The sequence below is a fragment of the Lynx rufus genome, unplaced genomic scaffold (genome assembly GCF_022079265.1).
Source record: "Lynx rufus isolate CCGP_SWC_20201006 ecotype Redwood Valley unplaced genomic scaffold, mLynRuf1.p SCAF_17, whole genome shotgun sequence".
Lineage (NCBI taxonomy): Eukaryota > Metazoa > Chordata > Mammalia > Carnivora > Felidae > Lynx > Lynx rufus.
The window spans coordinates 46,884,598-46,903,114 of record NW_025814831.1 but is presented as its reverse complement, the minus strand read 5'-3'; the positions used below and the strand labels follow the sequence as shown (position 1 = coordinate 46,903,114).

General features: G+C 41.9%; 1 non-coding gene across 1 annotated transcript; it reads left to right on the top strand.

The window, feature by feature from the left end:
• Positions 1-14,148: 14,148 nt before the first annotated feature.
• Positions 14,149-14,281, top strand: LOC124512750 (small nucleolar RNA SNORA70). The gene has a single exon (XR_006962255.1). It is a non-coding gene; the product is annotated as a small nucleolar RNA SNORA70 (small nucleolar RNA).
• The last annotated feature ends 4,236 nt before the right edge of the window (positions 14,282-18,517 follow it).

Below are 18,517 nucleotides of genomic sequence, written 5' to 3'. Positions count from 1 at the left end.
ATAGCAAAGCAACAGGTGCCAGACGTGTTCTGGAGAAATGTTGGGACTAAGTGGGAAACTGGAAGGATATCTGGAAGACTTCACGATGGAGAGAACTCACTTCAGTGCCAATGAGAGCCTCCCAGATAGGGAAGACAGCATGTGACAGAGATGGCACCATGCCTACTGCATTCTGCCATCATGCTGCTATGGCTGGCTGCAGTTTGGGGAAAGTATGTGTAATTAAATGGATGAATGAAGCCCACAATGTAATCTACAATTTGCTTAACCTCCCTGAGCCTCCCTTTGCTTCTCTGTAAAATGGAGATTACCTCCTGGGATTGTTACAAGGATTAAATGAGATAATGAATACAAAGTGCTTAACACAATGCCAGGTGCAGGAAGTGCTCAATGGCTCTTGTTATCTAGTAGGTCACAGCCCAGGATTAGACTGGCATTTCACAAAGACCAAAAACAGTGTGCCCCCGTAGACTGTGTGAGACAGGAAGTCCAGATGGGGGCTAACTACAATAGTCTGGGCCAGAGACAACGAAGCCCAAAGTGGACAGTGGTGGTGAGCTGGAAGAAGATGGGTGTATAAATCTTTAGTCAGACTAAATAGCATTTCTTTAAAAAGGAAGAAAAATTTCTCATGTTAAGCTAGCATAATAAATTGTAAGTGAAATGTTGTAAAGCAGCATCAGAAAACAGTAAGCTAGAAAAATGCTTAAATAGTTTATGAAATTAGTCATGAAGAATTTGGCATCTCCCTTAATTTTGGAGGGTGGAAAACTTCACTGGATGCACTACGTATAGCACTTTTCCATTGGATTCTATCACGCTGTAGCCATTTGCCAAGGAGGCTCAGCATTTAATCATGTGTAACAAGTATTGACTACTAAGTGACTACAAGTATGTGCAAAGCATTAGTAAAATTGTCACACTCTTTCACACAAGATCTAAGCTCGTTCAAAAAGACTGTTCTTGTGCTAAAGAATGAACCTTGGAAAAACTAAAATGAGACATAATTTTTTGATTTGAAGATTTAAAAGCAACTGAATTTACAAATGACTGTAAACTCAACCACTGCTTCTTTACAAATGGTATAACATTCAAAACAAAAGAAGGACTCTAAATTTTCTCACAGAATTTACACAGATCCCCAAACCATCCAATATGGTTCTGTGGTGCTCCACTGGAATGTTCTGGCAGGAGAAACAAAGACAAACTCTAGAGCTGTCTGTTTCCTTCAGAATGGTTTGTTCTCATGACACACATGAATTCAAATGTTCACCAGGGCTTTCTGAAGTTCACTTAATCTGATGTTGAGTGCTACATTAAACAATGCCTTTTCTTATGAGTTGATTTCAAAGAGAATGAGATGGTGTGGTCTTTGCCAACTTTTAGACATACAGAATGAATAAATAAGCTCTGTGCTGTGGAGAGGGTTTCCTTTTTTCTAAATGAGGGTGAGAGGAAACAGAACCAGACACCCATACCTGGCAAGAAGGATCCCTCCGATGGGCATCAGAGTAGAGGCTCACATATTTGGGGGAACCTTGTGCATTACATTCAAGTTTCCACACCTAGATCCAAATAGACTCCAATCTACTGCCTCAGCTTTCTACCAGTGGCTAGGGAGAGTCTGTGTATTAGTTATAAGCCAAACATGCAGCAATTTCATCCTGTTTTTCATGTACAAGGGGGAGAAAAGGCCAGGCAGGATATGAAAAGCCTAGAAAGAGCAGTTGCCAAGAACACCCAGTGCCCCAGTATGCCCCTGGGCTGACCATATATGTTGATGCTATTGTATTCTGAGATCAACCGTCAGCAGTGGTAGATGCTTGACCATCCCTCTTGTGTCACGGGCCTCATAACATTTACCTTCACTCTAAGATCCCCAGGCAGCCGTGCCCTATTCTCACATTTGACATCAAGGGTTGCAAACTTCTGTCATATTTTGAGTGGCTTAAATAGCATTTTTAAATATTTGCATCAACATTTAAAACTGGGAAATTTCACACAAAAATCCTAATTTTTTACTTCTCTTGTCGAATCAGAAGATTCTTACATGGAGATAACCAGCTGGAGGGGCAGTCCCCTTGAGATGTGGTGGCTATAGCTCCTCTGCTTCCAGTGACACTGAGGCCACAGGTCAGTCTCTGTTTCTCCTTGCTTTGACACGGCTGTGTCTCTCACAGCAGAGAAACATTTCTCCGTGCTTATATCTCTATCTAAGGTGGGGAGATGAAATACACACACACACACACACACACACACACCCCAAACCAGAGTCAGCAGTATGTTTCTGCAAAAATCCAGGCTCCTTCACGCATTAGATGTCTGCACCATTCCTTGTGTGCTTCCGTGTTTGCTGCTCTCAACAGCCTTTCACAAATGCAAGCTGTACGTCTCGTCCCGGGTTCTAATTTCCATCCTGCCCCAAACTGGTGGTGTGACCCAGAGCAAGTCACTCCATGGTTGACCTTAGTTCCTTCCTCTGTTTGGTGAGGCAGGTGGTCTCAACTCTTTGGCTTTGAAATGGAGTTGGAGCTTTGCTGGCCCAGTCAGGACCAATCTCCTTCTCCCTCTGGCCTCTTCTCCATAAAAGCCTCCTAGGGTTAGGCAGGCAGCTCAGTCCCAAGCAGGGGACACCCTAACAGAAGAGGAGAAAGAGCAGAAGGATGGGAGATGAGAAGAGGAAAAAAAGCAACCTAAGGAGGAACTCAATCCAGAGATGAACGGAGGGATGAGAAGGGGAAAGAGGATCAAATTCTCTCATTTAAAACACCCAAGAATTAAATAACATGATCGGAGTCTTTTTATACTTGAAACAAAATTATATTAAAATTTAAAAGTCATAAATATTAACTATAAGAAAATTGGAAAATTCCAAAAACTGAAAAAAGTAAGAAAAAAAACATCAACTATAATCATACCATTTAAGGTCAAGGACTCCTTAATTCTAGGCATATGCTTTTCCTAAGTTTTTTTTTTAAATTTTTTTAATGTTTATTTACTTTTGAGAGAGAGTGAGAGACAAAGCATGAGTGGGGGAGGGGCAGAGAGAGAAGGAGACACAGAATTCAAAGCAGGCTCCAGGCTCTAAGCTGTCAGCACAGAGCCGGATGCGGGGCTCAAACTCATGAACCACGAGATCATGACCTGAGTTGAAGTCAGACGCTTAATCGACTGAGCCACCCAGGCACCCCTCTTTCTAACTTTTTTTTTGCACTTTTTATAGTTGATATTATATAAAACCTCATTTAATTTGAAAACAACAAAAATCATAAAGTAAAATAGTCAGAACTATCTTATTAAAGTTAAAACTAGATACGCCAGTTACACTCTTGTTTTACTTATTTATGTTTTTTTAATAGGCAGAACTTCCAGCAAAATGCAAAAAAAAATTAAAAAACTTGAGTAAAACCTTTCATTTTCCATTACCTTTTCAATTTACCAGTGTAGTTTAAGGGTTTTGACATCATTATTCTGACATATGGGCTTTATTATAAAAGGGTTTAAAATAAGGCCGATTTGCAGAGTCTTAATAAAGGAATAACTTTCTGCATTCTGACATTTAGGTCTGAAGAGCATTTTCCTACAATCTTTTTTTCTTTTTTTTTAAGTGGGCTTTCCTTTGGCAGGGGTTGGGGCGTCATTTTAGAGGTCAAGCATTCCTTATGTCTATTATTTCATTTCAATCAAGGGCTATAAAGTGTTGGTGATAAAATCCTCTTAAAATTGATGATTCTCCCAGTATTTATGACATAGCCTAGAGACGGTTATAATTCAGTTTTAGATAACCTCTTTTTGATGCACAGAGGAAAGGTAAGAAGATGCGATTAAAAATGTTTATAAAAGTGAAAGAATAACCTCCTTGCTCAGAGAAGCTGGGAAAGAGCCTATCTGTAACTTTTCTTGCCATTAACGGTGCTTGGAGAATGAATGCCCCAGATACAAAGCCCAGGACAGGAGAGGCCGCCTCTGCCCAAGCAAGGGCAGCTGTTTGCAGGTCAGTTTACCTGATTCGCAGAAGATCTGCAATCTTATCAGAATGGAGCTCCTTGGCTTATTCTATTTCTGCCTTGTTGATATCCAAGCTGGCCTTTCTTTTTTTGCTAACTGAGAATGTCTGAAGCCTGGGGCAAGCCTCTGGGTGTCCTCAAGACTTCCATCCCACGCTTAAAGAGGGAAAGATCTCTGGGCTGCAGTAAAAGGATAAGGTGATCTCTCATCCTTGGGAGATGCTCCCCTCGTCTTTTGCCAAAAGAAGGCCTGAGAAACGTGGGCTGCGTTCAAAAGTTTAGGGAGATTCTATCGTACTGAGCCAACGATTAGTATTAGATTTTTAGGCTGGAGAAAGTTTTCGTTGTCATAATTTATCTTGGAAAACAAGAGTTTGTTATTCATTTATCAAGAGCTTAACATTTCCCTCTTAGGAAAAATGCTTTGCGGGATACACTATACCCAGGAAAACACTCACTAACGACATATTTTTGTTTATCAGTTCAAGCTAAAAACCCCTCTTAGAGATAAAAAACCATTTCCAGCACAGAGAGTGGGGGAGGGGTGTCCCATTGGAACTGGCTGTCCCCAGAGTAGAGGATTTAGCCTCCTTTGTATGCGCAGTAATCGCTTGAGCCCTTGCAAGGGGAAGGTTGCCCCTGAGAAGTGTTTTAAAATAAAAGTAAAAAAGATCTCTACCATAGACACCCTGCTTCCAGGAGGAGCCCCGGTCTCTACTTTAGAGGAAGCCACTTGAGGCTTAGTATTTGGAAACTCAGGGCAGAGAGCACTGGAGAAAAGGTGACTCAAGAGTTGCACTGAGGATCATTTAAAAATTCTGTTCAGTTACACTCATCAGGAAAAGAAGAAAAAGAGCAGGGGACGAGAAGTAGCAGAAGGAAGACCCTTTTTAGTAAATGTGGTCAGAAAGTAAGACACACTTATAATATTTTCACCTAAATGAAATACCAGTTTATCTTTTCAAGCCCTTAAATTTCGCTCTAAGTCTCAAATTACAGGCAGGTTGATTCAAGGTTCGGATGATGAAGTCCTGGCTCATCAGTTTCAACCAAAAGATGGCTAACTTTATCCCGAATTCTCTCTTTCAGAATTAGGCGTGCTGAATCCTTTTTGACTGTACTCTGTTTACTCAAATTTTAAATGAAAACCTTTTTGCTAGTGAACCTCACTATGGGTGATTGAAATGTTGGTGGGAGGCAAAAAGCTATGTGCAAAAACATTTGAAAATGAAACACTCCCAGCACATAATCCCCTTCCTCTGCAGTGCAAGGTTTTCAAATAAATGAAAAAAAAAAAAGAAAGAAAAATGCACCAGAGACCTTGCCTAAGAGAAGAAGGTATGTGCATAGGAATCTCCTCCCTGCGAAGTGCTGACATCTGACACCACTTTGAACCCTGCATGCAGCTGGTGTTGGACTCGAATTCTCTCCCACCTTGTTCTTGGCCTCTCACTCATCCCTGTGGCCTAGCGCCCCAGGGCCTGAAGGGCCTCTCCCACCGCAGAGGCTGCAAGCAGGGCAGGGGCCGAGTTGGCATCCTTGCCAGGGTTCCATTAGTGTTCAATGAGGAGCCATCAGAAGGCAGTTTATCAATGACTTCCAAGGAGGCCGCTTACTGACTGGCTGGAGATTTTCTGTTGGTGTGTAACCGGCTTCTGAGAGTTTGCAAATAGTTGCAATTAATTACATCCCAGCCACGGCGCTCTGGGAGAGGTCCTTGCGTGAGGGAATGGCACTAAAGATGTTGTGGCTTCTGTGGTGCGGTAGCTATGGAAGCATAAGGGTGTGGTGAGAGATTAGGCTGCCGCAAGGCCATTGTACGTTGCCAGATAGAATTATCCTTTGATGTACACTGGGGTCTAAATTGTTTTCTTTCCTTTGATACATTTAAAATTAAGATTCGGTGTTAATCTCCAATTAATTCCAAGATCAAGCTTCTATTTTCGCTCCTTGAATGAGTGATATTGGAATGCTTCAAGGGAAGTGAAGCCAGAATAAAATATTTTCCAATTATATTAAATACCTTGTGGGCACGGTTATTAGGCATTGCTGTATTAAGTGTGGGATTTTAAATCAGAATGTTATGATTTAAAATCGGAAATCATTTCAAGTCAGAAATGGGGCACTTAGGATAATAATGTTCCACATTTAAATGGCTACACACACACACACACACACACACACACAAAGGGAAGGCTAGACACTTCTATCAAAAGTGAAAGTCGAACTTAAGGAAACAGAAAATCATGAGTTGTGAAATTTAAGAGGATTAAACATTAAGTACGAAAACTCTGGATAGAACAGGTAAGATGCCCACCAGCTGGGAATGCAAATATGGGAGAAAAAAAAGAAGGAACAGTTGGCCAGAGCTGTTTCTAAGCTGCAATCTGCAGAGAAAATCAACCTCACCCCACATGGGGCTCCTTACAGGCCCTGACAGAGGGTTAAAGGACAGCTGACCTGCGCTGGATCCAGGCCAAACTGGGAGGTTAGTTGGGACTTAATGAGTCACCTTGTTAGACCTCCCCACGAACTCATCCCAGGTGTCTGCAGCTGAGCCCTGAAAGAGGGCGATTCTTTACAGTAAGGAAATAAAGCTTCTCCTGGTGACTTTTTAGCTACCCTATGGGATAGTAAAGCATAGTCATGATTACCAAATGACGTCTGAGATTTGGCCAGCATTTCTCACAAATGTGTAGGACAGTCATGATTTCCAATACTGTGACCTTTTACCTTCATAAATACAGGAACACTTGTTAGGCCATGGGTCTGAGCTGTAGTTTGGAGGGGGAAACAACCTGTCCCCATGCCCATGGAAACCAACCTGCTAATTCAGTCCTTTGACTCTATTTCAAGAAAAGAGTGAACTTGTAATTTTTGGTCATCATTTTCTGTTTACTGTCATTTGTCCTGGAAGTTGGGCAAAAGCAGGTAATTTCCTGCTTCTCTCTTCCACCCCTAATTAGGGGCCCAAGTCCCAGGTGATAACATCTTGAAGGGTACTTTACCATCATCAGTGGGTGGGGGCCAGGGAGTGGGGTGGGGAGCCCTCATCCGCACCAGCTCTGAGGGGACCTGCACCTGTTTTACTGGTTGCTAAATATTCTGAATATTACCTGGTACAAAGACTTCATTTTATGACGCTCCTGGTCAGCCAGTGAAGACAACTGTGGTTCAGTGACACATACTGGGTTTGGCATCATCAAAAGATTTGGGTTTGAGTACCATCTTGGCCAAGATCAAAGAAGATACTAGGTGTGAACACCAGGAGGAAGAGAGTGGGCTCATTTTAGGTGTCACTGTGTATGATGACCCACTCTTAAATATAGTCCTCCTTATGACCTAAATATGGAAGGGAGGCACACTGGAACATCCCAGATAAGGTAACCAGGCTGCAACCAGACTTTTATGCTTGAGTTTCCAAAGCCACTGAGGTCTCATTGGTCTCATTGATTCAGTGCTAAGATGTAGGCCCATCTGGCCTGAAAAAGTATTCACACGTCGTCAGAAAATCATTACTCAAAGTGTAATTCATTTGGGGTGGCCTCTTATTGATTTGTCTGCCAAATGCAGATTCTTAGACTCTGCCCCAGGCCTGATGACTTGGAATTTTGAAAGGTGCAGGGCCCAGGAATTTTGTTTTTAAACACTCCACAAGAGATTTGGATAGACGAATGTAAAGGTAGGAACTACTAGTTCAGTAGCCAAACACTGAAAACCTCTCAGCGCTGACATTATATACAACAGAAGCCAGTTTCTGGATCCCCACACGAATGGTTGTTTGCCCAGTGCTCTATCAATGTAGTTTCTGAAACGATTACTAGAAAAGTGTGCATGTGTGTGTGTTTGAGAGTGCGTGTGTGTGACTGTTTAGGAGCACACGTGATTGTTTGAGAGAGGCTGTGTGCGAGCAGTGTATGCTTACGCTGCAGAACACACGCTACTCTTGGGCCAATCCCTCTGGATTCATGGCGGTATCACTAATTGTATCTGGGTTCCATGACTTTTCTCAGGCCTCCAGAGAACAAAGCCAGACTGACTCTTGTCAAAGTTGACCCCTATGAACTTATTGAACTTCTGACCAGGGCGTCACAGTGGAGTGTGTTGAAAAGTTTCCTTTAGCTCACACTAATCTGCACAAGGAGAGCTGTGTTAGTTGTAGTTTTATAAAAAGCGTCCCAGGGATCTCTGAGCTGGATACAGACTGAAATTTGGGCGGCCCAAATCCCTAAAGTTAGCAGGCTTCCCAGTCCATATTTTGTAAAGGATTATTTGTGCCCCCCCTAGCCTCACTAGGCTACTTGTGCTCACAGGTGCTTGCGGTGTGGAACGCCTTTCATGCAAACACACAGGAGCAGAGCCACAGTCCTGCTTTTGAACAACCAATGGCAGCAAACCCTCATTTTGCTTCTAGCTCTCTGTCTCTTCTGTCCCGAGTGGCCCAGTCTTTGCATTTCAATTCAGTTCAGTTTGATTTAGCAAACATTTATTCAGAACCAGTTAAGTCCCAGTACTATCTTAGGTGCTAGTTGTGATTGCAGCTAAGGTGGGAAGGGTCTGGGAGACAGATGAGCAAGACCCTATTCCTGCCCTCAGAGAGTCCCAACCGAGGGCGGCCCATGAGACAGCTACACAAGTAACTCTCTACCACTCAAAATGTAAGGAATGCTAAACTACTCATTTACCCAAAGCTTAGAAAGAGGGAAAAATAATTCTCTTAGGACATTCAGGAAAGTGCGATTGATCAAGGTCTGGAAGGACGCTAAATGTTTTGAGCCTCATTTCTTTGGGTCTCAAACTATCCAGACGTGCTTTTAATTCTGTGATACTGCTGGACATATAAGTATAACTAGAAATGTATTGGACATGGATTACTATATATATATATATATATGTGTGTGTGTGTGTGTGTGTATTCATTTAGTCCTCACAACAGCCCTGTATTAATAATAAACACTGTTACTACCCCCATTTCTGAGTTGAGGAAGTTGAGGCAAAGAGAGACAAAGCAACAGACCCCCAAGGCCACATAGCCAGTAGGCAGCAGAAGCAGGTTTTGATCTCAGGCCATCTAACTCCAGTGCTGGCCAGCTTAAACACCATGCGCCAATATACACACATTTATAATTTATGCCACCAACCACTTACCCTTTACCTTTTCTGCCTACATAAATATTTTTCTATCCAGTGTAGCATCCTTCTTATTTTCCCTCAATATTTTTATTGTTTGATGAGAAGAGCGACTACAGATTTTTAAATGATTCATTTTACTTTTAATCCCAATATTTTGTGGGTAGTCACAGAAGTCCCAACCTGAAGAATGCACGTCTAAACTGAGTTTCTCCTCCATGCTGCTGGTGTATTGTCCCAGGGGCCCACTGAGGAAGAGTCAAATGAGAAGGCCCACTGAAGAGGGCAAGGCTATGAATTTTTAAATCTAGACTTACATTAGTGATGATAGCATAAATGTGTGTCTAAATGGTTCTAAATATGACTGCTGCCCCAACAGCTGCTAAGTCCTCCTTGGGCCTTCTTAATGATTTAAATTTCTGCCCAAGGAAGGCAAAAGCTTCTTGTTCAGATCCTCTCAGACCTTTGTGTTCTTAGACACTCACACGTGCAAAGTTAACAGCCGGGAAGTGAGCACCCACAGTGGGAAGCAGCACATCACGGGTACTGACAGTCTTAGGAATCGGACAAGACAGGAGTCAAACAAACCCTGGCTTTGCCATTTGGCAGCTGTGTGCCTGTTCAATCTCTCTGCACCTCATTTTACACCTCTGTGAAATGGAGATGAGAATATCTCCCTGACAAGGATTTTTTTTGTGAGGATTAAAGAAAACAATGTTTACTAAATGCTTAGTATAGTGCCTGCCATGTAGTAAAGAAACCATAGTTGTAATTTTTGTGATTTGATTAGAATGGGGAGAGCAGAGTCTGAGATGCTCTGAGGGTCGAAGGGAAGGGGTCAAAAGCAAAAAGCTCGGAACTGAGGGCTCCACTGCAACTGTGCCAGGCCCTTTGACGTTGTTTCCACATCTGGCCCAAGAAAATCATTGCATTTGTTAAAGTGGAGGACTTAGGGGAAGAAAAGCTGGGCAGTCATGCTGGGAACAACAGCACAGGGGCCTCAAATGTTCTCGATACACTGTTCTCCCACCCCAGTGTCCAACCTACACCCACAATGTCCCCTTGCTGAACTTCGTCCCCACTTCTCATAGTGTTCCTTCTCTGAGAGGCCTAAGGGTTTGGCCTCGGCTTCCGCATCACTGGTCGGCCATGCCAGCTTCCCTCACACCACCTGCAGTCCCAGCTACACACAAATGTGCTATCCATGTCCCTGGAGACCTCTTCCCTGACCCATGGGTTACTTAGAAGTGTGTGGTTTAATTTCCAAACATCTTTTTATTGTAGATTTCTAGTTTAATTCCACTGTGGTCTGAGAACATGTTCTGTGTGACTTCTACTCTCTTAGCTTTATGCAGGTTTGCTTTATGGCACAGAATATGATGTATGTTAGTGACTGTTCCACGTGCACTAGAGCAGTAGGCACTGTCGTCAGATGCAGCGATCTATAAAAGTCAACGAGGTCCAGTTGCTGGCTAGTGCTGTTCAGGTCACCTCAATCCTTCTTTATTTTCTGTCTGTTCTATCAACTACGTAGAGAGGGGTTGAAGTCGGCAGTTGTAAGTGCACATTTGTCTATTTCTTTATTTACTTCTGCCGGGTTTTGCCCCATGCATTTCAAACCTTTACAACTAGATGCATATGCATTTAGGACTGTTACGACTTCTTGGAAAATTGACTTCTTTATTTATTGATAATAAAACCCTGATAACGTTTGTGATTCTGCAGTCTATTTTGTCTGAAATTGGTATAGTTACTCCAGCTTTCCTTTAGTTACCCTTTTCATGTTATACTTTTCTATTGTTTTACTTCAATCTTAGTCTTTACATTTAAAGTGGGTTTGTTATAGATGGCATGTAATTGGGTCTTGCTATTTTACTCAGTCTAAATCTCTGTCTTTTGGGGCGCCTGGGTGGTTCGGTCAGTTAAGCGACCGACTTCGGCTCAGGCCATGATCTCACGGTTTGTGGGTTCAAGCCTTGCATCAGGCTCTGTGCTGATAGCTCAGAGCCTGGAGCCTGCTTCAGATTCTGTCTTCTCTTTCTGCCCCTCCCTGCTTACACTCTGTCTTACTCTCTCTCTCTCAAAAGTTAAATAAACATTAAAAAAAATTTACATCTCTGTCTTTTAACTGGTGTTTAGATATTCACTTTTAAGTGATTGTTGGTATCACAAATTCTACCATCTTGCTCGCTGTTCTCTCTCTTGAGTTTGTATACCCTCCTTTTCTACCTTCTTTGGGTTTAATTGAGCATTTTTATTATTCCATTTTACCTCTTATATTGAGTTATTATTTATACCTTTTTTTAAGACTTTTTAAGTGATTGACTAGAATTCTAAAGTATTTTTCAGTGATAAAAAGTTTGATCATTTTGTATTCCCGAAGTTGGGAGAAAGCTATAGTTTTGTTTCTTACTGAAATGGTCTTTGAAATATTTTAGTTAAAATAGCTAGAATTTAAATAGAATACTGCAGTATGGAATAGCATTTTCATTTGAATAGAATTTTTGAAAAATGTTTATTTTTTTCGGGGGGAGAGAACATCTGAAGCAGGCTCTGTACCGACAGCAGCGAGCCCAATATGGGGCTCGAACTCATGAACCATGAGATCATGACCTGAGCCAAAGTCAGACGCTTAACTGACTGAGCCACCCAGGCACCCCTTAAATAGAAATTTAAACATGAATTTCCTTTGTAACCAATGAACTAACACACACTAAAAAAAAAAAAAGATTAAATCTGGATGAACAAAAATACTGTTCTGTAATTTTATGCAATAAAAATTATACAAAAAGGAAAATACAGTGAAGCTTTAACTTGTTCAACTCAACTCTTCTGAAAAAAGTAGCCAGAAATTATTGAATTGTGTTCATTTGGAAAATCCTGGGGAAATATTCCCTTCTAGAGAAGCAGTTCTTATTTTTGTTTTGGGACCACTGCCCCTTTGAGAATTTGATGAACAATACCTAGAAAAACACTTACACTCATCTACACATCAAGTTTTGCATATAATTTCAGGGAATTTACTGAATCCCTTAAGAGTTTCTTGATCCCTGGTGAGGAACACCTGCCCTAGAGTAAGTAGTGAATGTTGTCAACAAGGATTTTGATGTAACCATATATCTTGGTATGTAGGTCAAATAGCAGAAGTATCAGGTTTGACTTGAGCTTCTTGAGCAGGGCAATAGAAACTCTTATTCTCTTAAACTTTTTGTTTAAGCAGCCCCAGATCCAGGTCAGACCCAAGTCTAGCTCTTAAATTTGTCACCTGCCCAGTCCTATACTTTAATGAGATAACACTGCAGCCTCTACAATAGCAAAGGAAGTTCAGATGGTTAGTCTAAATGCCCACCATACTCAGATTGTGTTTATCTCCTTTCATGCTGTAAGACAGAATTGTCCCAGGCACAATTGCTTAAATTGTGACTATAAACATGAAGACAAATTTGTCCATGAGCAAATTTTGACACCAATATCAAAACTATCTTCAGGAGATGGAGAGAGAGAGATGTTTCAAGCAATAGTTGCCTATATTTTTAAAAGAATAGTCTCCCAGGTCGCCTGGGTGGCTCAAGTCAGTTAAGCCTCCAGCTCCTGACTTCAGCTCAGGTCATGATCTCACAATTCATGGGATGAAGCCCCACGTTGGGCTCTATGCTGAGATTCTGCTTGGGCTTCTCCCTCTCACTCTCTGTCTGTCCCCCTCCCCCTCCTCAAAATAAATATATAAACATTTAAAAAAAGAATAGTCTCCCATTTATACTTAAAAAGTCAGAGTCACAAAGCATTTAATGGCCATGAGTCCCAAAGAATCCACCAACTACTCCTCTCTTATTCTGCCAGGTTCTGAAATCTCACTCCAACTATGATACCCTCCTGGGTCAGTCAAAACAGAGTTATTTGACTCTTCTCAGTAAAATTTTTTAAAGCAAATAACACCATTAACTTTATCCATTCCTCCACGAATTCATCTCCATTGGCTTGTATTTCATTTCTTCCTTTCATGTATTTATCTCTTTTAGTGATTCAGTAAAATCCATATCTTCAAGATATTTATATCATTTGCAAAGGAATCCCACTTTTTTCCCAATTAACATAAGGCCATATAGAAGTATTGTTAATATGATTGATCATATTTTTCAATATTGATATGTTTACTTTCCAAATAGTAAAAATAATGGAGTATTTATATTAACCAGATTGAATGGAACCCTTTGGAAACAACCATTAATGAGCTGGTTGATGTGTGGCCTGGAAACTCCCTCTGGCAGCCAAGAAACTCCTTGTGTTTAGAATGGTTATCCCTGCAATTCTGCCTGAGACTCATCAGATGACTTGTCATGCTTATGTCTTCCTTTAGCAAACTGCAATTCTATTATTTAAAAAAAAAAATTTAATGTTTATTTATTTTGAGAGAGAGAGGCAGAGAATGAGTGGGGGAGGGGCATGGAGAGAGGGAGACCCAGAATCCGAAGCAGGCTCCAGGCCCTGAGCTGTCAGCGCAGAGCCAGATGCAGAGCTCAGCTGGAATGAGTGAACCACGAGATCATGACCTGAGCCTAAGTTGGATGTTTAACTGATTGAGCCACCCAGGCACCTCGGAATTCTATTATTTTTAAATCTTCCATATCCAGGGGCACCTGGGTGGCTCAGTCAGTTGAATGTCCCACTCTTGATTTTGGCTTAGGTCATGGTTTATGGGTTCAAGCCCCATGTCAGGCTCCACATGAACAGTGCAGAGCCTGCTTGGGATTCTTTCTCTCCCTCTCTCTCTGCCTCCCCAACTTGTGTGCAATCTCTCTCTAAAAATAAATTAACTTAAAAAAAAATCTTCCATACCCTTGGACGAAATGTTATGTATAAACATTGCCTTTCATCTTGCATAAAGGTGCATGGAAACAAAACAGGTGATATTTATAATGAAAAACCAAAAACACAACCCTCTTTTCCAAATTTCCTAGATAAAAATGAGAAAACTTCACTTCTAGAATATGTTAAAGAAATGCTAAAGGATCTGCAGCCAATTAAGCTAACTGTGCTCTTTCCTCGTGGGGCCCAGTGTTCAATGGCTGTGAACAGCAGCCTCCTCAGTAGTGTATGCAGCCTGTTGGTTGTATGGGTTGCCCTGAGGGACCTTGGAGACAGTTTTTTTCTGGTGGACATTGAGGTTTGGCCTCATGCTTTCTCCAATCTAGGCTCCAGACAGGTATGTAAGGTGCCTTTGGAAAGCCCCAGGGCACAGTGGCCAGGGTCCACATTGGCCAAGTCATCTTGTCCATCTGTACCAAGTTGCAGAACAAGGAGCGTGTGATCGAGGCCCTACATAGGGCCAAGTTCAGTTCCCTGGCCACCAGAAGATCCCCTTTTCCAAGAAGTGGGGCTTTACTAAGTTTAATGCGGATGAATTTGAAGACATGGTGGCTCAAAAGCAGCCCGTCCCAGATGGCTGTGGGGTAAAATACACCACTAATCATGGCCCCTTGGACAAATGGCGGGCTCTTTACTCATGAGAACTTCAGCACTGCCCTTCCCCATTCATGCCCACCAATAAATCCTGCTTCCTGTCTTAAAAAAAAAATGCTAAAAGAATAAAAAGGCATCCTTTTTTGCATGTTTGTGTCTTTTCAGTGCTTTTTGAAATAATCAGAATGTCAAGACTTGGGCATTTCTAAAGGTACTCTAACAAGATAGTTTTAATTCCTCTTTATTCTTTGTAATAGTTTATACTCTACAAAAGATAAGCTTCTCTTTCACTATCGACTTTTCTTTTCCGCCTGATAAACAATGATACTTTTTAAGGTGTTCCCAAAGAAGCTAAAATGAACTTAGATCAATTTCAGTCACTTCCTTATTTATACATCATCCTCATTAATGATATCCTCAAAAATACCATCTAACACAGCTCATCTATTCACCTCTGCCTCCTCCTCTGTCTTGAGCATCTTCTCTCTAAACAGTAGACCTTTTTCAATTGCTTGGCAACATTAATAAGACTGTTTTCTCTTTGCACTAAGGAGAAAAAAAATACATTCCTGGTTTGATTCTGTTGTTCTGAATAAAATCAGACCTAGAAAGCAAACAATTAAAAACTGATGCATAATTTTCTCCTTTAGTTCTTCACCCTAAAATGAGGTGTTGCATGAAATTTCTGATGTTACAAGTTTCCCAAGATTATAGTGTTATAGTAAAAGTCTTGATGGAACATCTAATACGCTGACTTCAGGGTAGAGCAGGGAAAGGTTAGCCACCCTGCCCCAGAGGCAGTAGCCTCTGACAACCATGCAATAATTGCTACTCTGACATCGTAAGTGGCTGGGGTACCCATTGAGAGTCACTTGTCTAATAGTTCTGCCAACAGCTGCAAGTTCAAAGAAAACTATTCTTTCCCTATAGCACCACCACAAAGCCCCTCACTTTTTGCATATTCAAGGATCAGAGTGTAAAGGAAAATAGAGAGAGGGGAAGAAAGGAGGAAGACATACCTACGAAGACAAAGTTTGAAGTGGGAGCAAGATCAAGATTTTAGCTGAGGTGAAATAATCTTTTGTGGATGAGTGAAGAACAAAGGTCAGAAGGAGAAAATTTGGCCATTTTCTACCCTCTTACAATTTAGGGGTTGGATGGAAGGTTTTTCATCATCATTCTTGACCTGTACATATTCCTCATAAATTAAAAACATCTTTGCCATAGAGAAGCTTAAAAATGTTTTTATGTTATCAAATGTATCTATCTTTTCTTCCTTTCATGGCTTCTGGGCTTGTGTCCTATCTAGAAAGGTTGGACTCATTTCATTCATTCCATAATTATAAATAAATTCAACCATATTTTATTCTGGTAGTTTAGTTTTTAATATGTCAATATTTGACCCAGCTTTAATTTAGTTTGTGAAAGTTGGAAACCTTATTTTTCTTTTTTTTAATATATATATTTTTAATGTTTATTTTTTTTAAATTTTTTTTTTTTCAACGTTTATTTATTTTTGGGACAGAGAGAGACAGAGCATGAACGGGGGAGGGGCAGAGAGAGAGGGAGACACAGAATCGGAAACAGGCTCCAGGCTCTGAGCCATCAGCCCAGAGCCTGACGCGGGGCTCGAACTCCCGGACCGCGAGATCGTGACCTGGCTGAAGTCGGACGCTTAACCGACTGCGCCACCCAGGCGCCCCTTTTTTTTTTTTAAATTTTTTTTTTTTTCAACGTTTATTTATTTTTGGGACAGAGAGAGACAGAGCATGAACGGGGGAGGGGCAGAGAGTAATGTTTATTTTTGAGAGAGACAGAGCAGGAATGGGGGCGGGGCAGAGAGAGAGGGAGACACAGAATCTGAGGCAGGATCCACGCTCTGAGCTGTCAGCACAGAGCCCGACACGGGGCTCAAACTCATGAACCATGAGATCATGACCTGAGTCAAAGTCGGATGCTCAACTGACTGAGCCACCCAGGTGCCCTGAAAACTTATCTTTCTTAATGTAATTTCACTTCAGTGCAAATTCTATGCAATTCATACCTGGATCAACCAATCATTGACTATTTACTAACAACCTACTATGAACCAAGCCAGTGAGAGATCCAAAAGAAATGTGAGACATGGCGGTTAATTTCAAACAAGTTACAACTGTGGTTGGGGGAATGAACTACTGCCCTGAGACAGTTCCAGGACCAGACAGACAAGCATATAACTAAGTTACTGAATCCCGAATGCCTAGAATTGGTGTGGGAGCTCAGAGGAAGGAGCGATCTACCTAGGCTGCAGTTGTCAGGGAAGATTTTGTAAGCAAGATGGGGCTAGAGTCGTTTGTGCATTTCACCAAATGCTAAAACAGAAAGCTATCATCTCTGTGCGTGTGTGTGTGTGTGTGTGTGCACGCGCGTGTGTGTGTGATGTGCGTGCATGTGTGTACAGTTTAGGTGGGCACCCAGTTTTCACAAAACAACTCAGCTGTTGGGAAAATATACTTGCCACAGACTAAATAAGATTTAGGTGCACCTGGCAGATCTGAGTCAGGGTTTTAGAGCTAGAATGAAGTAGCCGTGTGGCAAGGGCAGTGGTGGGAAATGTGTGCCCCAGGGAGGAATGTTTGCCTGGGAGTCCTACCTTCTACCCACTCCCCAAGCGTCTGCTAGATCCTCCAGCCCAGCCTGCAGAGTATCTCTGGGGTTTTGCCTACCGTGATTCTGCCAGAGGGTTCTGCCAAGTGTGGGTGGGCATCCCCTTGGGGGCCCTCTCTCTGTCTGTGAGCAACTGTCTGCTGCTTCCCTTCTCCCACTATTTGAAAGAGTCAACCACCCGGCTAAGTCTTAACCAGCCCGACACACCCTCAGGAAAGTGAAGAGCAGTGAGCAACACCTTAGTACACTATTTCCACAAGTCTGTTATGGCCTGTGGGAATAAAAGTTGGTTCAGTCTTTGGAAGGGATGGAAGAGATAAGGATGGGTATATCAATATGTCTATAACAATAGGTATACCAGTATATTTTAAAAGTCTTATGTTTTTACATACCCTTTGATCCAACCACTCAGCTTCCAGGAATTTCCTGTTTGTTTGTTTAACTTTTTGTTAATGTTTATTTATTATTGAGAAAGAACACATGTGAGCATGCATGAGTGGGAAAGGGGTAGAGAGAGAGGGAGACAGAAGATCTGAAGTGGGCTCTGTGCTGACAGCAGAGAGCCCGATGCGGGGCTCAAACTCACGAAACACGAGATTGTGACCTGAGCCAAGGTTTGATGCTTAACTGACTGAGCCACCCAGACGCCTCTCCTATTTATTTACTTAATAAAAACATATTAGTTACTGTATGGCAGGTGCTGTTCTAAGTGCTTAAAATTAGCTCATTTAATCTTCATAACAATCTTTTGAAATAGGCATTATTATCCTACAGGTAAGGAAAATGAGACACAGAGAGGTTAAGCCACTTGTCCATGGCCAACAGCTAGTACGTGGCAGGGCCAGCCTTTAAACTCATGCTGTCTGAGTAGAGTCCTGGGAGTTAACTATATACACTATACTATCTGTGATGGTTAATTTCATGCATGTGTCAACCTGACTGACCACAAGGTGCCCAGATTATACGTTATTTCTGGGTGTGTCCATGAGGGTGTTTCAGGATAAGATTAGCATTCGAATTGGTAGAGACAGAAAACTAGATTGTTTCCACTATGTGGGCAAGTAGGTGGGCATGTACAGTTTGCTGAGGGCCTGACTGGAACAAAAGGCAGAAGAAGGAGGAATTCTCCCCTCCCCCTGCTTCTTCTTTTCTGCCTCACTCATCAAGTTGGGACATTCCATCTTTTTCTGCCTTCGGACTAAGAGGTTCTCCTGGCTTTCAGGCCTTCAGACTCTGATTGAATTGCACTACTGGCTCTCCTGGGTGTCCAGCTT